General features: G+C 39.6%; 1 long non-coding RNA gene across 1 annotated transcript; it reads right to left on the bottom strand.

The window, feature by feature from the left end:
• Positions 1–487: 487 nt before the first annotated feature.
• Positions 488–23049, bottom strand: LOC125095444 (uncharacterized). The gene is made up of 4 exons (XR_007125887.1): positions 22858–23049; positions 14442–14507; positions 9423–9478; positions 488–1132 (listed from the first exon to the last, which is right to left on the bottom strand). It is a non-coding gene; the product is annotated as an uncharacterized LOC125095444 (long non-coding RNA).
• Positions 23050–26666: the final 3617 nt, after the last annotated feature.

The following is a 26666-nucleotide window of genomic DNA, read 5'->3' as shown; positions in this document are numbered from 1 at the left end:
GATTCTTTTTTGGAAGATTTTATGTTTCTAGGAATTGTCCAATTTGTAGGTGTATAATCGTTTATAGTAGTGTCTTATGATTCTTTGTATTTCTGTGGTATCAGTTGTAACAACTCCTTTTTCATTAATGATTTTATTTATTTGAGTTCTCTTTTTTTCTTGGTGAAGTTGTAGAGCATTGTAGAGCGATACTCATGCAGTGATGGTGGGGGTATAAATATGTATAACCACTTTGGAAACTAACTCATCATTTTGGAAACTAACTCATCATTTTCCTTAAAGTGAAGGTAAATATTCCCTATGAATAGAAATTAAAATACTGGATTATACCAAACAAACATATGCCACATACACAAAGAAACAAATCTAAGCATGTCCAAAGCATTATTTTTAATAACCCCAATCCTGAAATAATTCATATTTCAATCAATGGAGAAAGAATAAATAAATCCATATATCATAAGATGGAGTACCATATAGCAATAAAAGTTTTTAAACTACAAATACAATAATAGAGCTTAGATGAATGTCAGGAACATAATGAGTAGAAGATGACAGACATGAAATACATAGAAAAATTCCATTTATACGGAGCTAAATAGAAGTCAAAATTAAAGTACATTATTTGGGGATGCATGTATGCATGCTGGTTTGGTGGGAAAATATAAATAAACATAAGGAAAATGTTATCATAAGCTAGTAGATAGTTTCCTTCATTGAAAGAGAAAGTACTGTTTAGAAGGAGACATTAGTAGACCTTCTAGGTTCTAGAAATGTCTTATTTCATGACCTTGCTGGTGGTTTCATAAGCATTTACTTAATGATAATTCATGACACTGTACAATTTTACTTTCTGCATATCCCCATATGCAGGTTACAACTCACAATAAAAACATTTTTTAAAAAATAACAAAGAGATTTCATTATCTCATATGACTAGAAAACCAAAGGCAAGCAGCGTACCACTCAATAGTATGATACCACTGCTTTCTTGGATCAGTGTTATATGCATTAGTTCAGGCCCTCCAAAAGGAGACACCAAGGTGGGATGGAACATTCAAGCGATGTATCTGAGACATCCGTCAGAGAAGAAATGGTGAGGAGATAAAGGAGTTGGGGCAAGCTCTCAGGTCTGTGTGAAAGAGAGAAGAAATGAAGAATTGGATAACTAGAATCTCAGGACTGCAAGACCATTCTGAGAAGCTTTGGCTGGCAAAAAAATAAAAAATAAAAAATAAAAACTCCAACATAGCAATGTAAATAAATAAGACCTAAAATAATTTGAATTGCAAAAATCATTAACTTATGATGTTAATATAATTAATATACTAATGAACTTTTATAATCACTCTAATCAGTAAATCCTTGAATATTTATGAAATACTATAGAGTGCTATTATTCTACATTAAAGACTAGGGAAACAAGATTTCATGTCCACTGAGGTCTACCTGGGAGTAACAACTAGTAAACTAGGCAATTTCAATTCCTAAAGCTTGAACTAGTCTGTTGAACACTTCTGATAAAGTATTTGGCCTTATAAAATTAATATTACACTGTATGTTAACTAACTGGAATTTAAACCTTTTTTTTTCAGATTTTATTTATTTATTTGACAGAGAGAGAGATGACAAGTAGGCAGAGAGGCAGGCAGAGAGAGAGAGGGGGGAAGCAGGCTCCCTGCTGAGCAGAGAGCCCAATGTGGGGCTCGTTCCCAGGACCCTGAGATGATGACCTGAGCCGAACGCAATCACTTAACTGACTGAGCCACCCAGGACCCCAACTAAGTGGAATTTAAATAAAAACTAAAAAAAAAACCCAAAAATCAAAAAACTAAAAACAAACAAACGAAAAAGTACCTGGCTTTATCTTTTTAACACTGATTACCAAGACGACAGAGAAAATTCTAGCAAGTGGGGATGTGTTAGTCTTTATTGGTGTCCTGGCCTAGAGTCTCAATGGTCTAAAGAAATATATTAATTAAGGGCATTTATTTTGAGTTTGCCAGATTGTAACAGAAGGTAAACAAGCTACTGACACAATCCCATAAGACTTAATGGTGACGATAGAGAATGTGAAGAAAATAAGGAGTTCTAACAATGCTTTCAGGGGTTCCTATCCCCTTTACTAGAAGCAAAGGAGAAAAAGGCAGGCATTTGCGTTTACCACTTAGAAGATGTCTCTGAAATATTTTGTCCTCTCATGGTGTTCTTAATACCATAATTGTGCAATTTAGGATTCACATTTAAGAGTAGATTAAAAAGTGTCAACACTTAAAGGAAGTCAGTAGTGGAGGAAATTGGGAGAACTGGTATATGTTTGCCGGTGGCCTCGTGCTTCCCTATTTATAGTCACAGAAATTTACTAATCCTTGGGTTATTGTATGGTTTAACAGAGGAAATGTTCTTCCCTCAACATTGAACTCCCCAAAAGAGTTGTGAGATAAAAAGTTGAAGATTAGTTGGAAATTAGGTCAGAGGTACTTGATCATATTTTTAAATAAATGTGCTGTTGTTGCTTATTTACTGTAATGGTTTTCCGAGGTAATGGAGGGGTTACCATTTTAAGATGTAAAATGTTACCTGTGTTATAAGTAAAATGGTAGCACATCCCTTTCCAAGTAAATGAGGTGAAAAATCAAACCACTGAATTTGTAATCAAATGAAGCAAGTCAGGATTCTTGTTGCATTAGGGAAAGGATGAGTTCATTTTCAGGTATGTTATTAGCAGGAACTGCTTTTTCATAACTCTAGTTATGGGAAGAAGGATGTGCATAGATGCTGGAAATCTGAAAGGGCAGCTAACCACTGGAGGAAGCATCCCACCTCCTGCTGTGGAACATGAAGGAAACTGGATCCATCTCTCCCTGCCACCGTCTACACTCCTACCCAAGCAGTCATGACACAGGCAAGTGACTCAGTCAGCTTCAGGCAATCTGATACTTTTGCTCTAGGCAGAATTTTGAATAACAATGAAAACAGGGTAGTTGGAATCTGTCCACAGTTATGGTAGTTGTGACAGTGTTTATGGCAAAGCCACAGCTTGGTAACCTGGTGTCTGTCGTGCTGCTTTCCTCTGACCCTGCGGAACGGCCCTGCTTCTGGTCCTGTTCCCCAACTTTTCCTACAGTTTCTCAGGGATTGTTGGAGCCCTCAACATCCTTCTAACAAGATTTCTTTTTGCTCAGGATTACTACAAAAGGAGTTTGGCAGTAAAAGGCAACCTAACTGATAACACCAGCCAAGCCCGCACAATACTGCAAAAATTCTAATCCTAGCAGGGATCAGAGAGCTAAGGAATGTGAGGCAAAAGTTCAGTCACCCAGAGGTAAGGGAAAATAGAGGCCAGTGGGCAAATTGCTGGGGGTTCTCCTCAGGCAGCTAAAGACTAACCCTTCAACAGCTCAGCTCAGTCCCTTGCCAACAGCTGGTGAGAATGGGGACCTCTGTGTACCCCCTGCTCTGGTAAAGTATGTCTCAGGAGATGACTGCTACTGAATCTGCCGGCACGAACCTGGCATGTGCCAGTCTCCATGAGAACAGAACGAGAGAAAGCAGAGCCTGAGAGGTTGTAAACCCAGACAACACGCGTGGATCTGATTAATCAAGATTAATCAGTAGTTAAAACTCTAGAGCAGGCAAAACTTAGGAAAATCAAGGGTGTCCATGGAAGGGTCCTTCTCCACTACGTGGGGCAGTGCTCCTTCCTTAGTGACAGAGGCAGAACTTGGAAAGATAAAGGGAAAGGAAAACAAAGGTTGGAGATAAGAAGGTGAGGCAAGTTTTATTGGTAGCTTTTATTTTCTATTTTCTATGTGAAACAGGAAGCTAGAATATCTATGGAGAATGAAGGAAAGAATGGATAGAGGTTTGAAGAGTAGGTAAAAGTTTTGAATGGTCAGTATCAGGGAAAACTAGGAATAAAAGAACATTGAATGGTACTTAGGTCCAAATGAAGTGAAAATAACATACTTAAATGGGCTCAGGTTAATGATGTGCTTTTTCTCTAGTAACACCTGACCCAGAAGTACCAGCTTAAAAAATAAAGGTCAGATCACTCAAGAGCTAAGGACTATTGAAAGTTAGTAAAAGGCCAAAGGGGAAGAGAAGGGAGAGAGAGTGTTGATAAGACGATAATAGGGATGTGGTAACATAGGTTCTGGGCTAGTTCAGGGAGGGAAGGAAAAAGAGGAAGGCACTGACCAACTGCGAGACAAGAAAGCAAGCCAGAGCTAGAAGGGTGTGATGAGGTTCAACCAACAAACAAAGAAGCAAGAAAACAAACAAACAGGTTTAGCTGGGAGGAGAGTAGCAGATTTTAAGATAATGTGTCTTTGGAAAGGAGGGCTGAAGAGAAATAGAGGTAAAGGTCATTAAGGTAGGAGCTCACCATCCATGACATAAGGACTGAACATGACATTCCAAGGATATTGAAGTTACCAACAAAAATGGTGGGAGTAAAGAAGACACATATCAGTTAGGGATCAATCTTCTAAGTGGGTATGACCTAAGACCCAAGGGAATGACTGAGGAGAAAGCAGCAGAGCTGACATGCATGATTCTGAAGGGGATATTTTCCACATGAAGTAGAAAAGAAGCATATATATATATATTTAAACCCTTTTAGTTTAAAGAAATGTTTTAATGATCTTAACTGGAAAGCCAGAGTTTGAATGGGTTGCAAGGTCGAATGGATTTCAAAGGCTCACTCATGACATCCAGACCTTGGTTCTTTCTGTTCTTATTCTCAGCTAAGAACTGATTTAGCTTTGAAGTCTGAAGATGGTTTCCAGTACCAATTGGAGCTAAGTGCTCTCTGTTCACATTCAGGAGAGAGACTGGTGACTCATCAGCACTTTCAAAAAGAGGACAGAACTTTCCAAAATGCCTCCAGGAAATCTCTTCTTGTATCTCATTGACTAGATTTGGGTCACATACCGATTTTTAAACCAACCACCAGCAAGAGAAGAAAGGACTTCCTTTAGACAAGTCATGTCCAGGTCCCCTTATTGCACTGTCACCTCTCGGTAGAGTAAGAGCAGTTCTTTTTGTTTGTTTGTTTTATGGTTTTATTTGTCATTTGAGACAGAAAGAGAGAGAAAGATAACATGAGCAGGGGGAGAGGCAGACTCCCAGCTGAGCCGGGAGCCTGACCTGAGACTTGGTCCCAGGACACAGAGATCATGCCCTGAGCCAAAGGTGCCCAAGTAAGAGCAGATCTTGAAGAGTCCTCCCTAATCTCCATTACTCACATACATCTGTGATGACAAGATTTCCTCAGTTTCTTCCCTTAATATGATAGGTCTAGAAGGGGTAACCAATAACTTCAATTCTCTGAATAAACTAAACTCCGACTTTCTATTAAATAACTGAGGTTATAATGGTATCAGCGGACACACTGCTCAGTTCATCACATTTGCACGGGCACACACTTCCCACAACTGCACGTGAGGAAAAACGCTGTGCTCAGACAGTTGCACCGCAACCAGGAGCCACAGCGCAGTGCGGCCACCTCGTGGTCTCCTGCTGAGGCGCCAGCACCCCGCCCGTACGATCTCTCCACTAGGACCACAGAAATTCTTCCCCTGCTCTGCATCCTAAAGGTCATGTTGCTCCAGAGTTAGGTCTCTACGTCCCATCTGCTGACCCTGGAGACCAGGAGTGGTGGAAATGGTGGACACGGCAGAAAGTCCTACGGACACCTGCCGCAGGCACCGAGGCCCTGAGCGGGTGGAGACTGGGGGAGTGGGCCTCGCCATGCCAGCCCCTCCGGCAAGACTCAGAGCATCCTGCCTGCAAACCCACAGCGGCTCCCACACAGAGCACCATCCCACCTTTCACAACTGCACCAAGGCTTTGCCTGCAGGCACCGCCAATCATCCGGCTTCGTTGCCCATCTTGACATCGCTGAACACTCCCTTTCATCTCTGTGCTTTTGAAGATGCTTTCTCCTCTACCCAGAATTCCTTCCTCTACTTTGATAGTTAAATGCCCGTCATTTGTTACTGATGTAGTTCACTATATGAACAGCCTTAGCTAAACTCCGCAACAAATAGCTGATGCTTGAAAAGAAAAATCCAGCCAGTGTTTTCTGACTTTCTTATCTTGGTATTTTATTTTATTTTTTTAAAGATTTTATTTATTTCTTTAAGAAAGGTGGGGAGGGGGGAAAGGAGAGGGAGAGGATCTCAGGCAGATTCCCCTCTGAATGCAGAACCTGACAGGGATTTGGGACTCGATCTCACGATCCCGAGATCACTACTTGAGCCCAAATCGAGACTCAGTGGCTTAACACAACTTGAGCCACCCAGGCGCCCCTCTTATCCTGGTAATTAAAAAATTGTTGTCAAGCACATCTTTGTGAATAAATTGTTGGATTGTTCCCTTCCCGCCAGGGGTGTGGTGTTCCACTGCCAGAGTTTCAGCTCTATGGAGATGCCTGGCTCAGAGACCTGGTGCTAAACGAGGCGAAGTGAGGCAAACCAGTATGGCAGGATGGAAGTGTCAAGACTGATGGCCAGTGTGCATTTTGAAAATGTGTAGCCAGTTTTCCTGGAGGCCAAACCCACTGGGTGGCTTGTTTTGAAAACAATAGCATACCCTTCTTATGCGATTGTTTTGTCGTATGTAACACATACGTAAAATCGCTGCATTAGAAAAAGTAGTCCCGGGCGCCTGGGTGGCTCAGTGGGTTAAGCCGCTGCCTTCGGCTCGGGTCATGATCTCAGGGTCCTGGGATCGAGTCCCGCATCGGGCTCTCTGCTCGGCGGGGAGCCTGCCTCCCTCTCTCTCTCTCTCTCTGCCTGCCTCTCTGTCTACTTGTGATCTCTCTCTGTCAAATAAATAAATAAATAAATCTTTAAAAAAAAAAAAGTAGTCCCTGTTGTTTACTCGGTTCTGCTGATTAAACAGAAATGATTTTTTCCTTTATAAGATAAGGAAATCTTAAATGCTGTTCTCAGGCTGAAAGAACACTGGACTAGTTACTCCCACAACATACTTCTGAGAGCACACAGCTCCCATCTGATCTCGACTGTTCTCGTCTGGCCTTGTTTCCAAATCATGTCATTCCCTTTCCTACTAAAGAATGACATGAGCTTTAACTTTAGCTCTCAAAGTAGGGTTCGTCTCTGGATGTAAATATCATTGGTGAAATAAACATAAAAATTTAATGTTGTCTCCCCCATTCCATTCCAAATTCCAGTACTGATAACTGATAGGCCAGGGAGAGAAAGCAAGAAGGAAATGACTTCATATTATGTACCAGGCAAGGCTTCTAGATTGTAACTTCCCACTGAACAGACGGTATCCCGGGACCAGCACAATTCATGGCACCTAGGCACATACTCAGTGAACATGTATTTGCTGAACCAATCTAAATCCATTCCAGGGGTGCCTGGGTGGCTCAGTAGTTTAAGCCTCTGCCTTCAGCTCAGGTCATGACCTTAGCGTTCAGGGCTCAAGCTCCGCATTAGGCTGCCTGCTCAGGGGAGAATCTGCTTGTCCCTCTCCCTCTGCCTGCCACTCCCCTTGCTTATTCTCTTTCCCTCTCTTTCTCTGTCAAATAAATAAGTAAAATCTTAAAAAAAAAAAAATCATTCCAAATGTTGTCTCATTGAATCCTCACAACCACCACATGAATCTGGAAGTGTTTTCTTCATTTAATGAAGAGATTAAGTAACCCGAGGTCACACTGAAAGGCCTGCATTACAAATTTCGGATGTAAGACACACTTAGGATCTAAAGATGTAAGGCATCTTAGAAGTCACCTAGAAAAATGCAACTTTTAATAAACAAGACAAAACATCCAGCAAATTTAAGTGACTATCGCACACAACACGTAGCTACAGAAGTGAAAACCAGGACAAACATCTGCATTCAAGCTTAAAACATTCTAGATAATGAGCTCGAGCATACACACGCACAAATGTATAGAATGCGAATGGACATTTTGAGAGCATTCTGCGTTTCCCTGCAACGTGGCAGGAACAAAGATGACTAAACAATCGTCCCCTGCACTTAAGAATCTCAGCAAGTGGGGCACCGGGTGGCTCAGTGGGTTAATCTGCTGCCTTCGGCTCCGGTCATGATCTCCGGGTCCTGGGATTGAGCCCCGCATTGGGCTCTCTGCTCAGCGGGGAGCCTGTTCCCCCCCACCCGCCTGCCTCTCTGCCTACTTGTGATCTCTGTCAAATTAAAAAAAAAATTTTTTTTAATTTTTTTTAAAAAAGGATCTCAGCAAGTAGTGAAGGTAAAGACAGTAACAGAAATAGTGTAATAAAACAGACCCTATGCTTACAGAGCCATATATGAACCAAATGCCATGGGGGCACACATGACAGAAGAAAGAACTCTGTACTTAAGAGGAAGAGGACTAAGGATATTTAAGGAAACAAAGCAGGAGCAAAGGACAGAGTCACGAAAGTTCCACTGTGGAAAGAGAATTGAAGGGGTGGGGGTTGCTTAGAGTCTGTGGAAAAAAGGGTAGGATATCATACTGGAAATGCAAGCTGTTATCAGACATAAAGGGTTCCACTCACATCCATTTGCAAAAGGGAAAAGGATGATTCTCTTAAACATTTTATGCCAAGTAGCTGGAGGAAGACTCATGTGTGTTGGCTGACCCATGGAATCAGTATGCATCTCCTATAAGGTAACTTCCTTTAACTTCTAGGAGCTTTTTTCCAAACTTCCGGTTTCCTTCTCTTTGACCATTATGGAAGGAAAAACAAGTCTAATAATTGAATCTTGATCCAAACTCACAGGCCATAATTTCAACAGTATTATATCCCCTTAGTACTATAAGAAGGTAAGACTTTTCTCTTCTGCTTGTTGAAACTATTTTCTTCCCATGATAGAAAGAGTTAGTGCACAAGAACTTGATTTAAAAAACACAGGTGCCTGGGTGGCTCAGAGAGTTAAACCTCTGCCTTTGGCTCAGGTCATTATCTCAAGAGTCCTGGGATCGAGCCCCGAATCAGGCTCTCTACTTGGCGGGGAGCCTTCTTCCCCCCTTCTCTGCCTGCCTCTATGCCTGCTTGTGATCTCTTTGTCGAATGAATAAAAATAAAATCTTTAAAAAAAAAATACACACCCAGGACAGTTGATCTAGAGCAAATAGATCAACAAGATGGGTGGATAGGTTAGAACACTAAAGCATAATTAAAACAACTTGGGCAATTGTCTTTAAATTGAGTTTTGAGAAATGATATGAGATTTCACATTAATGATATTCACGTGCCTTTAAGAATACTGCTATAATCAGCAATTACTTTTGAATAAGTCATACAAATTATAGTGTTGCCTAATATTTGAGAGGCTCTTCTGCCAACTACTCCCACAACATAGCTTTCCTAAGAGCATGGAAGTCCATTGAGTCTGTACCTAACATTGGCAAGTGTATGTGACATCATGATTTCACTCACCAAGCGATAAAATGAGTCACACTTGAAATTGCTTCATCTCATGAAAGTCAAACAACCTGTCAATTAAAAGAATAATAATAATGAATTCAATTTATTTTACAGAGTTCATAGGCTAAAAATGCATATCCTAGCCTGTTCTACCGAGGCAAGAAAAGTCTTCTGCTTGCTGTACCTCCAAAGCTGTTTTTTCGTTTTTGTTTTTGTTTTTGTTTTTTATCTTAAAGAACTCGTGTTCCTTCAAAACAGCAGAACAATTCTTCCTGCTATAACTTTTTCTTCAGTCATGGATATGCTTCTAGGATTCTAATTTCTGATATTATTTCTTTCCTCTTTCAGGCAGACATACCTGAATTTTAAACATTACATGCAGGTGGACTGCTTTCCTTTCCCATTGCTTTCTGAGCCGATATTTGGCTTCCTAAACACACACCTCTAGATTTGACTTTATGGAATGTCTGCCAGTGAGAAATATAAATTTAATGACTTTTGGGTTTGCCAAAAGCATTCATCATCATCCAAGTAAATCTTGCCCATCCTGCTTAGGTAATTCTACCTAAAATTCATCCTCTCATCAGCCCAACATATATCACAGAGTTGATTTCTATTTATTGTTGCCCTGGCTAGCTCCCAGTTGTGTGTATCATCCTACCTTTTCTGGGCGTAATGTCTAATGATGTGAACTTCACAAATCCTCTTACCACAAGTGGGTCACTTTAAAACTCACCTAATAGGGGGGCCTGGGTGGCTCAGTGTCTGCTTGCGGCTCAGGTCATGATCCCAGGGTCCTGGGATCGGGCCCCACATGGGGCTTTCTGCTCAGCAGGGAGCCTTCTCCCTCTCTCTCTCTGCCTGCCTCTCTGCCTACTTGTGATCTCTGTCAAATTAAAAAAAAAATCTAAAAAAAAATATATATATACATATATGTGTGTGTGTATATACATATATATGTATATATATATATAATAAATAAATAAAACTCACCTAATAGAAAGACAAAACAAAAAAACTCACCTAATAGTGCCTGATGCATTCCGCGCTAAGTTTCCAAGTCTTTCCCTCTCTCAGATCTGTCCAAGTTACCTGTGCCCTCCATGTATATAGCTTTTCTAGCCATTGAGGGATGAAGGCTAAATAGTAACCAATGGTTATTAGTTACTCTCTAGAGCCTCCAGAAGGCGCACCTCAACAGCTTCTTAGATCTTTGCTCCAACTGGTGAAGTCAATACAATATGCTTTCTACAATTTTGCCTCTCCTCTGGTCATGGACATTTTTCGTCACATTCTTTTATTTGTGGTAGTGGGTATGATTTAAACAGAGAAAGAAAGTTATTGAAAGGATATCTGATTGTCATATCTTTGGGAAGTCTAGAGAACTATGTTCAGAATGGGCAAATAAAAAGGGAGGTTACTGCACCAAAGCCATAGGCAGAATCATGCCACAGAACCAGTCCGGCGAGAACACACCCACATTTCAGAGCCCCTGGCGAGAACATCCCCACCACCGGCGCTAACATTGGCCCCACCCCGGCCTCCGTTCCCAGCGTGCGCACTAACACCACATAGCCAGAAAAATTTCCCTAATGTTCCCGACCCTTTGTCTGCATCCGTAGCTTCTGACTCAAAATCCAAGATACAGAGGTCTGACTGCTGAGCCTAAGAACCAAGGCCTTCACTCAGGGAGGTTGGAAAGGAGGTTTCAGGTCTACTCAGATTCGGTAGAGGAAGATGAGATCTGCCACCTAAGAATCGTATAGTACAGGTTTTATTTGTTTGTTTGTTGTAATGTGAGAAGGGGATTCAGATACTACACAGACAAAAAACCACGTGCATCTTCATTGCAATACTCTGTCTCAGGGAATAAACTGACCACATTATCGATATGCTCTACCATACTTGGGTTCCTGACATGGAATATGTGTTTTTCGTCTTCCTTCACTTAGCACTGCATGGCCCAAACTGTACCCTAAGGCACCCCAGGTCCCACAAAGAAGTCAGAGAGTTTTAAGCAAAATTTCAACAACAGCACAGAAACATTTGTTGGACACCATGACTACTTCGGGGTGATTCACAATTTCATTAGATCACACTACACTCTTTGCGGTGACATTTCCTTTTTGGGAAAGCCGGTTTTCAGCAGTTGCTGTAATAAAAAGCAAATACCACATGAAAATCAATGAAGAACAGGAAATGAGAGTGGCAGTGTCCAGACTGATTCCAAGGCCAGTGAAGGGAAGCAGTGCCTAACACGCCTACACATTGACAATCTTTGTAGTTCAAGAATGAAACTAAGTATTCTTCAGGGATATGTACTGGCTTTACAAATAGCTACTTGGTAGTTAAAGCACAAATATTGGGACACCTGGGTGGCTCAGTGGGTTAAAGCCTCTGCCTTTGGCTCGGGTCATGATCCCAGGGTCTTGGGATCGAGCCCCACATCGGGCTCTCTGCTCAGCTTCTCCCTCTCTCTCTGCCTGCCTCTCTGCCTACTTGTGATCTCAGTCTGTCAAATAAATAAATAAAATCTTTAAAAAAACCACAAATACTTATTAAGGTGTTTGAATCTGATAACTTAATAAATGGAACTATTAGGTATTTTTTTTTAAGATTTTATTTATTTATTTGACAGAGGGAGAGAGCACAACTAGGGGGACTGGCAGGCAGAGGGAGAGGGAGAAGCAGGCTCCCTGCTGAGCAGGGAGCCCCATGTGGGGCTCCTGGGATTCTGACCTGAGGCGAAGCGCTTAACCAGCTGAGCCACCCAGGCACCCCTTTGGTATTTCTTTTGGCCCAAGGGTGTTATAGAAAAGTTATCAAGACACTAATGGTGGTATCATAAACCGAAACAGTTTAGGAAACTCCGAACTAGCGCAATGTCTACTGATTTAAAACATAAATATTTTGTCCTTCAAAGTCCTGCATTGTTCATGAGAAGCCAGAACTATCCTCCCTCAAAGAGGAATAACTTAGGAGCAAAGTCAAGGGTTAATGAAAGACCATAGCATCTCACTCATATCATAGGGATCAAGTAGGTTGCCTAGGATTTCCATAAGCAAATGACACAGCTGGGAGAGAGCAGGAGATGAAGGCACAGAGGAACTACCCACAAATGCCAAAAGCCCTAAGGGACAAAGACAGATTTCAGGAGCCTCCCTATCTTCTAGAAGAGGCACTCCTGCATCTATTACTTAGCATGATTGCACGTATTGCTGCTAGCAAACGTAAGGATGCATATATCTGGATATATATGAGTGTGATTCAGAAACCTTCCGAGTTTGGAAGAATATTACTTGGTCTATTTTAATTATCTTGCTTATTGACGTTTCCAAAGACAGTATCATGTTTATGGATGAATTTCAAAGCAGAGTGCATATAATAACAGAAAAACTACACAGTCATTAAGCTGGGCTTTCTCTTCTACAGACTGAATATATTTACCTAGCAACTAGTCTTCCAGAACTCTACCTTTGTGTTGATTTCAGGCTTTCAGTATCCTCAAGAGTGATTTTTAGACATTAAAAAAAAAAAAAAAAACACTGTTTACTGAAAATCACTGTTTACTGAAATTATTTCAACCTATTAAAGCCATAAATTCAAAAAATACCCTTCTTATTAGGCTTTTAGTTTCAGCTTGCAAACAGTTTTCTCATTTATAAGTGTAGTACATTTTAATAGAAACTTTTAAGAGTTCTTTGAATTATGTTTGATATCACATATACTCTTGACAAATAAATAGCTTCAAACATGTTAAACTGCATTAATTAATATATAGAGAATATATTAATTAATGCAGTTAATCAATGCAATTAATTAATATAGAGAGAATATATTCATTAATGCTCTATGCTTTAATATGCATGCTTCTCTATGCTTTTGAGGGCATATGCTTTTTGGCTGGCTCAGTCAGAGAAGCATGAGACGCTTGATCTTGGGGTTATGAGTTCGAGTCCCATGTTGGGTGTAGAGATTACTTAAATAAGTAAAACTTCTAAAATTTTTAAAATATATATATATGTATATATTCTTTATGCTTTTTAAATACGTCAGTAGTCTGACTTAACACACAAAATCTTCCTAAAATTGGTATACTTATTCACCTAATAAGCTTATTAATAGTGTGATTTTCAAGTTCTCTTAAATGTTACAAACACACAATCAAAAAAATAACAAACGTTAGATTCCTTTTTAATACAAAATATTAATACAATGGTTTTCAATCCCTTAAATGTTTCCATAATTCATTTCAAGGGTTCCCAAGACTAAAGCTTCCCAGCTAACTGAAGTTTCCTGCCCACTAGGGAAGAATTTACTAACCCAATTAAGCAAGGTTACTTGTGATTACAAGATTACAGCAATCTCAGCTCATCAGTAGACTTGAAGCTGCAGGCAAACAGAGCAATTCTTCTGACCACATCAATGACATGCCAAATATCTTTTCATACCACAATGTCATGGGCCTCAGAACTTGAAGGATTAGTCTTAAATAACCAGTGCAAATAAATGTCTGTTATAACTTCCATATAGCTGTCATGAAGGTATAACAATTAACAATTTTACCACAAAGCCCTCAGGTATATGATTGTAGCATAACTATTTTTTTTTTTCTAATCTAGTAAAATCTAATCCCTTATCTTGTGTTCAAAAGTTTCTATTATCCTTTGGGTTCTGTAAAAATCCTAAGCATCTTGTGTATACCAGGACATTCAGAAAACATTTTTCCCATCTTTAGGTTTCTGTAGTCACAGTTGATGTGGCTATTGTCTAAGTCCACCTAGTCCCTTGGAGGTGAGCAGCCCCATAGTAAACCTGAGAGCCTCACATAAGGGCCAACCTCCCTGAAGCACCAGCCCACCATTGCTATCAGTGGTCTTGCTATCACCTAGGAGCACAAAAAGGGAGCTCACAGAATCATGGAATCAGAATCACTCAAATTTCCAAACACCTCTCTAGATCAGCTCATCTTCACCTCTCTTAACAGCACTGGCACAATCCAGCCCCAAACTTAATTTTCAACAAACAAACCTCAAAGGCAATTATCTTCTAGACACCAGTTGGGTTACCATCTTAGAAGGCTGGGGGGTAAAATACCTATGGCAACAAGAACAAATCATAAATCAGTATATTTCAATAAATTGTCTTGCCACAGAAGCTATATATTTATCCTAATGAGCTTCCTTAAAACATTTCCTAAGATTACTTCTATATATAATTTAGTAGATACACAAAAGAAAAGGCTCCTTTCTGTAAATCACGCCCAAATACGTGTGTGTACAACTACAGAATTGGTTGTGATCCTTTTAGAATAATATCTTAAAAACTACATAGTTTGTGGTTTATAAATCATATATGATATAATCAATATTTAGTAAATGCTACTCTGAAAACAGTAATTCATAATTACTATTGCCAAAGACTATTTTAGTGAGTATATACCATAAAAAACTAGATAAACCACATGGTTCTCTTACTATATATTATGTTATCTTACTGTTCAATATTAAGATTACCAACTCTCAGAATATACTTTTTTTTTTTTTTTAAAGATTTTATTTATTTATCTGACAGAGAGAGATCACAAGTAGGCAGAGAGGCAGGCAGAGAGAGAGGAGGAAGCAGGCTCCCTGCTGAGCAGAAAGCCCGATGTGGGGCTTGAACCCAGGACCTGGGATCATGACCTGAGCCGAAGGCAGCGGCTTAACCCACTGAGCCACCCAGGCGCCCCTCAGAATATACTTTTTTCTAAAGATTTTATTTAATTATTATTGGGGGGGTGAGGATGAGTGGGGGAGGGGCAGAAGGAGAGAGAGAGAGAGGGAGAAGCAGACTCCCCACTGAGTGTGGAGCCCGATATAGGTTCCCATCCCAGGATCCTGAGATCATGACCCAAGCAGAAGTCAGACACAACTGACTGAGCCACCCAGGCACCCCTCAGACCAAATTCTTAATTCAAAAACACAACTCTTACAGATAAAATTTGCTTAGTAACATCATGAGTCAATGGAAAAGTCATGAGAATTTATTTTTAAAACAATTATTTAATTTTAAATTATTAATTATAAATTAATTAACTTATTTAATTAATTTAATAATTAAATTACATTATTAAAAATCATTTAAGAGAGATTACAAAACTAAATTCAATGAAGATGTCAAAATTACAGAATAAGATAGCTTAATGAACAAAATCGCTCAACATAGAGTTGACTCCATGAATGCACACTGATAATAAACACAAATAAATAAATGGGGAGTGAAGCTTTGGGAAGTCCTTCCTTAACCTGAATGATAATTAATAAATACTGAAGAAATAATAAAGATAGAAAATCACTCTTTTGTGATCATCACAATAACTGATTCACACAAGAATCATCAATGGAGACTTAGAGATCATCAATGGGTAAGAATTTGAGTAGAATTTGAAGAGAAAGAGATTATTTACATCATTTCAAATCACCTCCCCACAGATGGTGTTTCTGGCCTGTAGATCCAGGAATAAAGGCATGGTAACTAGAGCCCTCAGAAAGTGAGTGGGAATTCACAGAAGGGGGAGATCCATGGATGTAGCAACCTGATTCTATTAATAAATATCTTTATTCAAATTTATGGCTGACCTCAAAACTACCTATACATGGCTCAGACTCCAAAAAGATTGTGGCTCAAGTTAAAAATAAAATAATAATAAAAACAACAACAAGAAAATATATTTACTGTCAAGATTTTAACTTTCAATCTCCACAAGTGACGCAGAATTTGCCCTTTAAGCCTAATCAAATTAATATTCTATAAAATAAAAAGATCAGCACTCTTCAAATGAATAAAACCAGGTCTAAAATCTTTACAACATAATCATCACAATGACCACAAGTACTTCAAAATTACTTGATGTATGAAAAACCAGGAAAATCTAACAAGGGAAATTCTCAAGGGGAAAAAAATCAACAGCGTTAATGGTAAAATGATCCAGAGGTGGGAATCATCTGTCAAAGACTTTAAGGAGCTATTAGAAATACATTCAGTATGGGGCACCTGGGTGGCTCAGTGGGTTGGGGCCTCTGCCTTCGGCTCAGGTCATGATCCCGGGGTCCTGGGATGGAGCCCCGCATCGGGCTCTCTGCTCAGCGGGGAGCCTGCTTCCTCCTCTCTCTCTCTGCCTGCTTGTGATCTCTCTCTGTCGAGTAAATAAACAAAATCTTTAAAAAAAAAAAAAAAAGAAAAGAAATACATTCAATAAAGTCAAGAAGACTTTAAAGAGTTATTCTGACTATGCTCAGTGATATAAACAAAAGGAAATCTCAGCAGAGAAATAGAAAGTATTTTTTAAATCCAAACGAGAATTATAGAACTGAAAAACACAGTATCTGAAATTATACAGAAAAAAAAATGGTAAACTTGCCATTGAGATACTTGTCCACCAACTGAATCAAGTAATCAAATTTTACATCACCAATAATGGGACAAACTGGTATCATGTGACTTCTGATAAGATGAACTGAGAAGAACACATAGTAATTTCATAATATTTCTGCCAAAAACGTATAACTTAAATTTAAATTGTGAGGAAACACAAGCCAAACCCATATCAGTATTCTATAAAATAGCTGACCTGTACTCTCCAATGTGATGAATGAGAAAGAAAAATTGCTCCAGATTAAAGATGACCATGATAGATAGTCTCTAAAATGGCATCAAATGATCCCTGCCTCTTGATATTCATACCCTTTTATAATGCCCCCACCCTGGAGGGTGGGCTAGACCTACTGACCTACTGACTCAATTCTACTGAACTGAATACAGCAAAAGTGATGGATGCCACTTTCAATATTAATTTATAAGAAGACTACTCATGTCTTGCTCAGTCTCTTACTCTCTCAATTGCTCTAATGGAAGCCAACAGCCAGGAGCCAGCTGCTTACAACACCACCTACGCTATGAAGATGTCCATAGGGCAAGGAACAGAAAGAGACCTTCAGCCCAGAGCCAGTAAGAAACTGAGACCCCCAGTCCAACAACCCAGGAGCAATGGCATGCTACAAAAGATCATGTGAGTGATCTTGGAAGTCCTTGGATCTTGTACTTCTTTCCCAGTCAGGCCTTCAGATGAGACTGTAGCCCTGCCTGACACCTCTCTGTTAAAGTAGAGACAGTATCCTTAAGGAAGATAAGACTTTGGGCAAATCATACAGCTCTGGAATAAGGGATTCAACAGATCAAGCTCTTAGTAAGCCATTCATTAGTCATGGATGTGTGACATCCCTCCTATGTGCTCAGAAAATGAAAAGGCTGAGAAATATTGCATTATCTATGATGGCTTATGGAGAGAAGACATGTCTTCCTTTTTTCCATGAGGGAGGGAAAGACTGGTTCCAAGTTTCATCAAAATACAAATGAAATGAGAAGTCATGAAGCTAAAGAGAAAACCTGAATTTTTTGAGGTCATTTTTGTCTTTTTTGTAAGACCCAAGGAAGAGTAGTTAACCATTGTTATGGACTGCACTGCGTCTCCCAAAGTTCCTGTTAAAGCTCAAACTCCCAGTGTCTCAGAATGTGACCGTGTCTGGAGATAAGATCTTTAAAGAGATGACTAAGTTATAATGAAGCCATTAGTTTGGGCCCTAATCCAATCTGACTGGTGTTCTCATAAAGAGACCAAATCTGGACACGCAAAGAGACACCAGAGAGGCGAACTTACAGAGAAAAAAACACAAGAAGAGGCAGCAAGGGGACAGCCATCCGCAAGACAAGGAGAGAGGCCTCAGAGGAAGCTAAACCTTTACCTTGATCCAAGACACCTGATCTTGGACTGGAAACCTCCACAACTATAAGAAATAAATTTCTGTTTTTTTTAGCTACCCCCATCTGTGGTACTTTGTTAGTACAGCTCTAGAAAATTAACAAAATAATTTATCTTCAAAATCACGGAAGAATCTAGCATCTATTTCCACCAGAGAAGTAATTAAGTAAACAAATAAATGGATGGTGATGGTATGACAGAGAAATATTAAGAATAATTTTCCTATAACAAGCCACTCACTAAATAAATACATTGACAATGACAGAGAAATATTAAGAATATTTTTCTCTATAACAAGCCATTCACTAAAAAAATACATAAATACATTCTCCTCAGCCTGACTGAGGGAGAAGAGTGGTAGCATGACCTAGCTGTGACATGTGTTGCAATCAGGGAGGACACAAGAATCTCTGTGAACTATTCCAACTTTGTTAAATATAAAATGACATTGGTCTGAATGCATCTGAGGCCAAGTCAAGAAATTTGAAATGATGAATTCAGTTTTAATTGCTGGTATCATATCCTCACAGTGACCCAAACTAGAATTTCAGTTTTGTGTAGACCTAAGAACCAAAATTTTCTTCCATTTCTTTATATAGAACAGGGAATGAATACACACACACACACACACACACATATATGAGTGTGTGTGTGTATATATATATATATAGAACAGGGAATATATATATGTGTGTGTATATACACACATATATAGAGAGAGAATATATAGAACTAGGAATCCTGAGATTCCCAGATAACATTTTAAAACTGTGACCACTTGCAACTATTTATCTCTGTGAATCAAAGTTATCTTGCTACTGTATAACAAACAAAACTCGGACATCAAAGAATTGCAAAGCTGAGGCTGATATAAGACATAACTGTCATCTATAATCTCCATCAATTTTGTATTCAAACAAATACCCTTATCTTCATTGTTCTAATTTGTAAAATAAATGAATACAAATGAAATGTCTTTTTATTTTTATTTATTTTATTTATTTATTTATTTATTTATTTATTTATTTATTTGACAGAGAGAGATCACAAGTAGACAGAGAGGCAGGCAGAGAGAGAGTGAGAGAGGGAAGCAGGCTCCCGGCTGAGCAGAGAGCCCGATGCGGGACTCGATCCCAGGACCCTGAGATCATGACCTGAGCTGAAGGCAGCGGCTTAACCCACTGAGCCACCCAGGCTCCCTGAAATGTCTTTTTAACCTAATTTTTATATTGGCCTACTATACAATACTTAACTAAAAAAAAAATCTGCTGTTAAAATCACTTGAAAAAAAATTTTTTTTTAAATCACTGATCTGTAGAAAAAAATGAAAGTCCCCAACAAGGGACACAATAATATGACCCCACTTACCCCTTCAGCCCTATCTCTTGCTACTCAATCACACATGGATCCCTGAAAACCCACCTTGTTTTTCATCCAATCTCCTCTGTCATCTTCTGTCTACAATGCCTTTGCTCCTTCACTTGGAGCAAAACTCCAAAAAGTCTTTTCTGGACCACCAAGGTCCTTTTGAAAGGACCTCTTTCATAAATCCCTTATAATAACATATATTTTCAAATTTTATATTTACTTACCTACCTTACTCACTAAACTCTGAGTTTCTGGAGGAAGAATCGTGCTTCTAGAGCCTGCCTAGCACATGGTAGACATTCAGATATAATCTGATGAAGGGGAGAGGCAGATGTAGGACACAAGGCTAATATACAAAACCCAACAGGATACAAATGGAATTTGAAATGAAAAACATAATACCATTTACATTAGCACCCCAAATTGAAATGCTAAGTATAACTAACAAAATATGTATAAGATCTAGATGAGGAAAACTGCAAAACTCTGAGAAACAAAATCAAAGGACTAAATAAAGGGAGAGTTATACCGTGTTCATAAACAGAAGACTTAACATCGTTGTCCTTTCTTCCCAACTTCACCTGTAGATTCAGTGCAATCCAAATCAAAATCCCAGCAAGTTATTTTATAGATAATGACAAACTGATTCTAAAGTTTATGTGCAGAGGCAAAGGACCAGAATAAGCAACACCATATTTAAGGAGAACAAAGTTGGAGGACTGACACAACCTGCTACCAAGATTTGTTGTAAAGCTATAGGAATCATTACAGTGTATTATTGGTGATAGACTATACAAATAGATCAATTGAACAGAATACAGAACCCAATAGTACAACCTCATAAATACAGTCGACTGATCTTTGACAAGTGTGCAAAGGAATTACAATGGAGCAAAGACCGTCTTTTCAACAAATGGTGCTGGAACGACTGGACATCCTCGTGCAAAAAAATCAAGAAATAAATCTAGATGCAGACTTTACACCTTCCACAAAAATTAACTCAAAATAGATAATAGACCTAGATGTAAAGCACAAAACTTCAAAACTTCTGGAATGTAACATAAGAGGAAACCTAAATGACCTTCACTATGGTGATGACTTTAGATTTAACACCAAAGACATAAACCATAAAAGAAGTAATTGATTAACTGAACCTCATTAAAATTAGAAACTTCTCCTGCTCTGCAAAAGACAGTATCAAGAGAATTAAAAGACAAATCACAGACTGGGAGAAAATATTTGCAAAAGACATATAGGCATACATCATTTTACTGGGCTTTGTTTTATTGTGTTTCACTGATAATGCATTTATTATAAACCTTGCACTAAGCAAGTAAATTGGTGCCATTTTTCCAACAGCATTTGCTGACTTCTTGTCTCTGCAACCCATTTCGGTAATGCTCACAGTATTTCAAGCCTTTTTATTATTATTATTTTTGTTTTTGTTTTTGTTTTTTTTTTTTTTTAAGATTTTGTTTATTTGACAGACAGAGATCACAAGTAGGCAGAGAGGCAGACAGAGAGAGAGGAGGAAGCAGGCTCCCTGCTGAGCAGAGAGCCCGATGCGGGACTCGATCCCAGGACCCTGAGATCATGACCTGAGCTGAAGGCAGAGGCTTAACCCACTGAGCCACCCAGGCGCCCCTATTATTATTTTTTTTGTCATGGTGATCCGGGATCAGTGATCTTTCATGTTACTATTGCAACTGTTTGAGGGTGCAACAAACCGTACCTCTATAAAGTGACAAACTTAATTTAGAAACGTGTGTGTTCTGACTGCTCTACTGACCACCCGTCCCCCGATCTCTGTCCCTCTTCTCAGGCCTTCCTATTCCTGAGACACAATAATAATAAAATTGGGCCAATTAGTAACCTATAATGGCCTCTAAGTGTTCAAATGAAAGGAAGAGCACACATCTCTCATTTTAAATAAAAAACTAGAAATGATTAAGCTAGTGAGGAAGTCATGCCGAAAGTTGAGATAAGCCAAAAGCTAAGCCCCTTGCGCCAAACAGTTAGCCAAGTGGGGAATGCAAAGGAGTAGTTCTTGAAGGAAATTAAAAGTGCTGCTCCAGTGAACACACAAATGATAAGAAAGTGAAACAGCCTTATTGCTGATGTGGAGAAAGTTTGAGTGGTCTGTGTAGATCTGTCCAGCCACAACATTCCCTTAAGCCAAAGCCTAATCCAGAGCAAGGCCCTCCCTCTTTTCAATTCTGTGAGGTCTGAAAGAGATACAGACGCTGCAGAATAAAAGCTGGAAGCTAGCAGAGGTTGGTTCATGAGGTGTAAGGAAACCTGTCTCCATAACATCAAAGTGCCAGGTGAGGCAGCAGGTGCCGACGTAGAAGCTGCAGCAAGTCATCCAGAACACCTAGCTAAGGTAACTCATGAAGGTGGCTACAGTAAACAACGGTTTCAATGTAAACAAAACAACCTTCTATTGGAAGAAGATCCCATCTAGGATTTTCACAGCTAGAAAGTCAATCCCTGGCTTCAAAGTTTCAAAGGACTGGATGACTCTTATCAGGGGCTAAGACATCTGGTGACTTTAAGTTGAAGCCACCGATCACTTACGATTACAAAAATCCTGCCATAAGAATTGTACTAAATCTACTCTGCCTGTGCTCTATGGAACAATAAAGCCTGAATGACAGCACATCTGTTTACTGAGTATTTTAGGCCCACTGCTGAGAACAAAGAAATTTCCTTTCAAAATGTTATGGCTCGGGGCGCCTGGGTGGCTCAGTGGGTTAAGTCTTTGCCTTGGGCCCAGGTGATGATCTCAGGGTCCTGGGATGGAGCCCCCACATCGGGCTCTCTGCTCAGCAGGGAGCCTGCTTCCTCCTCTCTCTCTGCCTGACTCTCTGCCTGCCTCTCTGCCTACTTGTGATCTCTCTCTCTCTTTCTCTCTGTCAAATAAAAAAAAAACAAAAAAAATGATACGGCTCATTGACAATGTATCTGGTCACCCAAGGGTTCTGATGGAGATATACAATGAAATGAATATTGTTGTATGCCTGCTAACACAATATCCATTCTGTAGCCCATGGGTTGAGGAGCAATTTCAACTTTTAAGTCTTTTAATTGAAGAAATAAATTTCATAAGGCGATATCTGCCATAGATAGTGATTTCTTCTGATGGATCTGGGCAAAGTAAATTGAAAACTTTCTGGAAAGGATTTACCATTTCAGATGCTACTAAGAATACTTGTGATTCATGGGAAGAAATGTAAAAAAATCATTCTTGACAGGAGTTTAGAAGACGTTGATCCCAACCTTCACAGATGACTTTGAGGGGCTCATGACTTCACTGGAGGAAGTAACTGCAGATGTGGTGGAAATAGCAAGAGAACCAGGATTAGAAGTGGAGCCTGAAAATGAAACTGAATTGCTGTGATCTCATGAAAAAACTTCAATGGACGAAGAGTTGCTTCTTGTGGACGAGCAACGTGGTTTCTTGAGATGGAATCTACTTCTGGTGAAGATGCTGTAAAGATTGTTGAAAAGACAAAAAAGAATATTACATAGACTTAGTTGATAAAGCAGCAGCAGGATCTGAGAGGACTGATGCCAATTTTAAAAGAAGTTTGACTCTTGGTTAAGTGTTATCAAATAGCATCACCTGTACAGAGAAATCACTTGTGAAAGGGAGTCAATGGATACAGTAAGCTTCAATTTTATCTTATTTAAATAAGTTGCCAAGGCCACCCCAACCTTCAGCAATCACCATCTGATCAGTCAGCAGCCATCTACATCTAAGCAAGACCTTCCATCAGCAAAAAGATTATGACTTGGTGTAAACTCAGCTGATAATTGCCTAATTTTTAGCAATAAAGTATTTTTTAATTAAGGTATGCACATTTTTTAGACATAATGATATTGCAAACTTAGTGGACTCTAGTATAGTATAAACACATTTTATATGCACTGGAAAACCAAAAAACTCATTAGACATCTGACTTGCTTTATTGTGGTACTTACTGCAGTGATCGCAAACAGAACCCACAATATCTCCAACTATGCCTGTATCTGAAAAAGACCATTATCCAAAATATACAAAGAACTCTGAAAACTCAGCAATAAGAATGTAAACCACCTGACTAAAAATGGGTTGAAGACCTTAACAAATACTGTACCAATAAAAATATACAGATGGCAAATAAGCATATGAAAAGATTCTTCAGGAGCTCCTGAGTGGCTCAGTTGGTTAAGCATCAGACTCTTGGCTTCAGCTCAGGTCATTATCTCAGGGTCATGAGATCAAGCCTGGTGTGGAGCCTGCTTAAGATTCTCTCCCTCTCCCTTAGCCCCTTTCTTAGAAAGAGAAAGAGAGAGAGAGAGAGAGAAAGAAAAAGATGTTTCACATATGTCATCAGGGAAATGCAAATTAAAACAAATACCATTACATATCTATTAGAATGGCTCAAATTCAGAATATTGACAGCACCAAATGCTGGCAAGAATATGGAGCAACAGGAACTCTGATTCATTGCTGGTAGGAATGCAAAATGGTACAGACACTTTGGAAGACAGATAGTTGGTTTTTTTTTTTTTTTTTAATAAAACTAAACATACTCTCACCATATGATCCAGCAATCATGGTCTTTGGTATTTATTCTAAGGAGTTGAAAACTTACGTCCACACAAAATCTACACATAAATGTTTAGAGCAGTTTTATTCATAATTGCCAAAACTTAGAATCAACCATGATGTCCTCAGTGGGTGAATGGATAAACTGTGGTACATCCAGACAGTGGTATATTATTTAGTGCTAAAAAGAAATGAGCTATCAAGCCATGAAAAGAAATGCAGGAAACTTTAATATACATTACTAGGAGCTGGTTAAGCGTCTGACTTTTGGTTTTGGCTTGGGTCATGATCTCGGGGACCCCATGTGGGCTCCATGATCAGCAGGGAGTCTGCCTGGGACTCTCTCTCTCTCTCTCCCTCTCCCTCTGCCCCTCCCTCCACTCACACTCTCTCTGTCTCTGTCTCTAACTCTCTCTCTCTCTCAAATAAATAAAAGCTTGGAAGGAAAGAAGGTGGAAAGGAAGAAGCCAATTTGAAAAGGCTCCATACTGTACGATTCCAACTATACAACATTTGGGAAAGGGCAAAAATGGAGGCAATAAAAAGATCATAGTTGCCGGGGGTGGGGGAAGGAGAGAAATGAAGAGGTAGAGCACAGAGGATTTTTAGAGCAGTGAAATTATGCTGTATGATATTATAATGATGGATGGATATCACACATTTGTCAAACTGCTAGAATATACACCACCAAGAGTGAACCCTAAGGTAACCTGTAGACTTTGCGTGACTATGATGTGTCAATGCAGGTTCATCCTTAGTAAAACACACACACAAATACACACACACAAACCATTCTGGTGAGTGATACTGGTAATGGGGGAGGCTGTGCATGTGTGGGGCAGGGGGCATTTGAGAAATTTCTGTACCCCCCTCTCAATTTTGTTGTAAGCCTAAAACTGCTCTAAACAATAGATTTGGTTTTGTTTTTTTAAAAGGAAGGAAGGAATGAAGGGAGAAAGAGAACGAAGGAAGAAGACAAGTGCTTATTAAGAGGCTCATGAATGAGGAAAGCGTTGCTATTATGTTATGATTTCAAGGAACCACCGGCTGGGCTTTTTGCTCCAAATTATCCCTAATATTGGTCCTCAGTTAACTTGAAATTCTCACCATGAGAGGTTCAGAATTAGGAGAAAGTAATGATTTAACCAGAAATATTCCTCTGCATCTAAAATACGACAGCACAACCCTAAGGCTTCAGACTAGGTTAACTGAGAGGAGGGACGGGCCCAGGAAGAAAGGACAGGAAAACAGAGAACGTGACCCATTCTGTGCCAGTTTCCCACTGTGGGAGAGAGAGGCTGGACCACACAGACTCACCCATGGCAATTCAGCACCCAGTTATGACATGTGTAAATATTGCCTTTTGGTGGTTTTTCCCAAACTCTGTGAGATGGGAGGGTGGCACATATCTCTTCACCTAGAGAAACTAGAAAAAAACTTCACTTGGGGCTCCAAAAAGGTTAGATAAGAATCAAAGTTGGCAATAATAGTCTTCACTCCCTGGCCTGCGCAAGAGAGAAGCTAGATTGCCATCCTAATGATAATGTGGTGATTCTGTTTGTTTAACTAAGGCTACACCAGATTAGCAGACCATAATTACAACTAAAATCCATGTCTCTGATACAGTTGAGAGAATGTCTGTTTCACCGCACTGAGCGCCAAGGAAAGGTTCCGCTCGAGGTTCAGCCAGGCAGCCTCCTGCTCTCTGAAAGTGATCGTGCTGTTTCACTGTCTCATTGGGTCCTTTATCTGAGCAGGGCAATTTCCTAGTGCTTGGGTTTCAGATGGTTTACTTTGATTTCTTGGGGCGATAAAGAAGTTTGCCCATCTTTAAATGGTATTTTTAGTGGCCACACCATTGTAAAACCTTCAGTGCTTTCCTTTTGTGTCTGGGTGGGAAGAGATCTGCCTTCTTACTGCTACACAACCTTACTCAGGCTTCTTTTAGGGATTCTACACGCACCCCTCCCCCCCACATTGTCTTGTTGTCTTTCATGCTTTGCAGAAAATACTGAAGTCTGTTGTTAATGGTCCTTCCTTCATTTAGTTGGCCTTGAATATGATGCTTAGTTCCTGGAGAGTTAGAAATCGATCACTTCGCTCAGTCACTGGCCATTGTCTTGAGTGGATCGGGGAGCGCCTTCACAATTTACCAGAATCTTTTTAACAGTTTCTGCTCTCTTCTCTGTCTGGTCCTTTCTCTATTCATTCCGGTCTGCTTTCAAATCATGAAGCAGATTGTAAACCAAATTTGACTAAAATTTCAAGAAGTCGAGGCGAGATAAGTAAGCTGAGAGCAGAATTGGACTAAAGAGAAACATTTGAGGGATTGTGATATTTTTCCCTCAAACCATCCCAGACCTTCCTTAAATAGAGCCCACAGTTTGTGGGCTCTCTAATGAATAGGAACCAAGCAGCAGCTTCACGTTTGAGACATGCTATTACCATTTTTTTTTTCATCCCAGCTCCTTAATTAGGGGCTTTAAAGGAAGGT

The sequence above is a fragment of the Lutra lutra genome, chromosome 1 (genome assembly GCF_902655055.1).
Source record: "Lutra lutra chromosome 1, mLutLut1.2, whole genome shotgun sequence".
NCBI lineage: Eukaryota > Metazoa > Chordata > Mammalia > Carnivora > Mustelidae > Lutra > Lutra lutra.
The sequence above is the reverse complement of the archived record's forward strand: the minus strand, read 5'-3'. Positions and strand labels throughout refer to the sequence as shown.